This window comes from Limulus polyphemus, unplaced genomic scaffold (genome assembly GCF_000517525.1).
Source record: "Limulus polyphemus unplaced genomic scaffold, Limulus_polyphemus-2.1.2 Scaffold10255, whole genome shotgun sequence".
In the NCBI taxonomy this organism is placed as follows: Eukaryota; Metazoa; Arthropoda; class Merostomata; order Xiphosura; family Limulidae; genus Limulus; species Limulus polyphemus.
The window spans coordinates 14-3,003 of NW_013675865.1; the positions used below are offsets into that span (position 1 = coordinate 14).

The 2,990-nt window shown below is 35.7% G+C and overlaps 1 long non-coding RNA gene across 1 annotated transcript in view; it reads left to right on the forward strand.

Moving 5' to 3' along the window:
• The first annotated feature begins 205 nt into the window (after positions 1-205).
• LOC111083600 overlaps positions 206-2,990 on the forward strand; it is a 9,705-nt gene continuing 6,920 nt past the window's right edge. The window contains exon 1 of the long non-coding RNA XR_002609126.1: positions 206-330. This is a non-coding gene — a long non-coding RNA (uncharacterized LOC111083600). The remainder of the gene's footprint in view (positions 331-2,990) is intronic.

The following is a 2,990-nucleotide window of genomic DNA, read 5'->3' on the forward strand; positions in this document are numbered from 1 at the left end:
ACACGTCAATTACTTTTAACAAATTCAACACGTACACGTCAATTACTTTTAACAAATTCAACACGTACACGTCAATTACTTTTAACAAATTCAACACGTACACGTCAATTACTTTTAATAAATTCAACACGTACACGTCAATTACTTTTTAACAAATTCAACACGTACACGTCAATTACTTTAACAAATTCAACACGTACACGTTAATTACTTTTAACAAATTCAACACAGCCAAGAGAAGTAGTATGAATTTCTCAACCATTGTTTTATATCCAACAGTACTTACCATGGGCTGAAGATGTAGACAAGTCCTCGTTGAATGGGTTCCAGGTAAGCTTCGACAATATGATGCCTAAAATTACCGACTTGTATGTATACATATCACTAACAGTAAAGGGATGGCACATACTACATAAAGTTAACTAATTTTCTATATTCCAATTCTCGTTTTTTTGTTGTTGTTGAATTTCGCACAAAGCTAATCGAGGGCTATCCGCACTAGTTGTTCGTAATTTTGAATTGATAGACTAGAAGGAAGACAGCTAGTCAACACCACCCACCGCCAACTCTTGGGCTACTCTTTCTCTCTACCAACGAATAGTGGAATTGGCCCTCACATTGTAACGCTCCCACAGTTGAAAGGGCGAGTATGTTTGATGGCAGGTTTGGGTTCAGTACTGATGTTTTATCTGTAGATAGTCATGAGTTTACAAGACTTTTTTTATTTACAGAAGAAGATAAATTCACAGTCTGTTATCCTTTATTTATCGACTTTTTTATTATGCTACTTACTTAATGGGTGGGGTCTACATATTAAATCATATTACAGAAGCGTCGGAATCGAGGTGGTGGTGCTGTAGCACATCCACTTTTACATATTCGACTTACGTTAACTATATTATTATATTAATTTTCTGAGGGGGTCATACCCCTCGATCCCCGTAGATTGATCTGCTTTCGGCAACACGGAGCTCCTTTTACTTCCAATTTCTCATTATAAACTCTGCATGTCTAGCCAAGCACCCCTCACTTCGCAACTCCTTCCTACACCACTGTGTTATGTAATTTTATGTTTTTGTTTGTAACAACACTTGGTGTCCAAAACAAGTAAGATGTAATTTAAAATGGAGGAACTTAGGAATGACGTGTCGGAGCTTGCATTCAGTAAGGAAGCAAATATCGAGATTAAATATCGTGCCTGTGAGAAATGGGTCTTTAAAATTAAGAAAGTTAATCTCGATATTTGCTTCCTTACTGAATGCAAGCTCCGACAAGTAAGATGTAATTACCCATCTTCTGTCCAGGATTCTCCCAAAGAAACGAGTTGAATTAATTGCAATATTGATGGTAATTCTGTTTCCATTTTTATTGTGACTGATATACAACCCTCTAACCAGCAAAGTTATGGACCCACAAGCATCGGGGTGCATAAATTATTTAGAAAAATGGGGTCAAAATCGATGGGATTACGTCTGCAATTCTCTGGCTAGGTAATGTCGAGTATTTTTTTCTTCATAATTCATGTTTTCTTGGAATATGGTAACACAGAAATGGCCGTAATTTTAGTGGCATTGATATAAGGAATTATATACAAACGGTATATGAATTTTTTGAGAACATACTAAATTAAGTATCAAAAAATTTAGTAAAATAGTCTTAGGCCTAACGTATTTATTAATTTCAAACTTCCGAAATTTGTGAACAGTTTTCATGAACAAACATTATTACTGTCCCACTTTTCAGATCCCTGTCCCGTGTCTCATCTACCTTAATGTTACATCAGAACAACCTTGTCCCGTTGTTCGTGTATTTAACGGTAAACCAACACAACCCTTCATCAGTCTTTTGTTGAAGAATGACTCACCATATGAGAAAAACGTGACCTATCATAGAGAATAGCGACGTGGCTAAAGGAGGCATAAACAATATTTTTAACATCTGCTGAAGCTAGAATCAAAATTAATCCTTTCAGACGAAATGGATAAACAACTCAGCACTCAGTCAGGATCCCCAAACTTCCACCCCTCCAAATCATGGACTCCACTATCTGGTGTTTTTTTTTTTCGTTCTCTATAACAGGAGCACGTGCAGGAAAGTTTGGGGAGGGGGGGTCTACTAAGTGGGATGAGGTGCGATTTCATTTGGATTTAATTATTCTGGAATCGCTCTTACAAAAGAATAAAACATACCAACTTGTGTTTCAAACTCATTTTAATATTCTCTGGTACGAAAAACTCGAGAGGTGAGGAAAATATAAAAACAATAATCATGTGTATATATATATAACTAAATAAATGATAACAGTAGATGTTTCTGGAACTTCTGTCGCATATTGTGGCGTTATTATTTTCATACAAAGTTACGATATAACTATTGGCTACCGTTTTTCAGTGTTATTTTTCAAGCCTTTATTCGCACTGCTTTTTGTTATTATTCAATATTATGTGACCAAAGAAACTGTGAGATGTTCGTGTCAAATTTCTCCGTCCCCATGACTGTGTGAAAAACCTAACTTTCTCTTAAAAATAAAAAAATAAATTGTTCTGAATATCTAATCATTAAAAAGTCATTGACTGTTAGTTGTACTGAATTCTAAAAATGCGCGAATTCGATCAGAATGGTTAATCTTGGGAATAATTCGAAATGATAGGACTTTCTTTCGTTGTTTTGTAGTAAGCACAAAGCTACACAATGAATTATCTATGCTATACCCAACACAGGTATCGAAAACCGGTTTTATAAAATTTCCACGTAGTGCTCCCCTGATAATCTGGAGCACTTATAATGCTAAAATTTGGGGTTCGATCTATGCAGTGGACACGGTGCAGATAGCCCATTGCGTAGTTTTGTGCTTAAAACAAATGTATTGTTGCGTATCTGCTTGTTTGTTAATTTCCGGTAGAAATTCTTTCCAAGGAACTTCAGCGATACAGGTCCTTTCTTGATTAAACCAGTTTATTCTTCCCGATACAAACTTTTAGTACACAGTA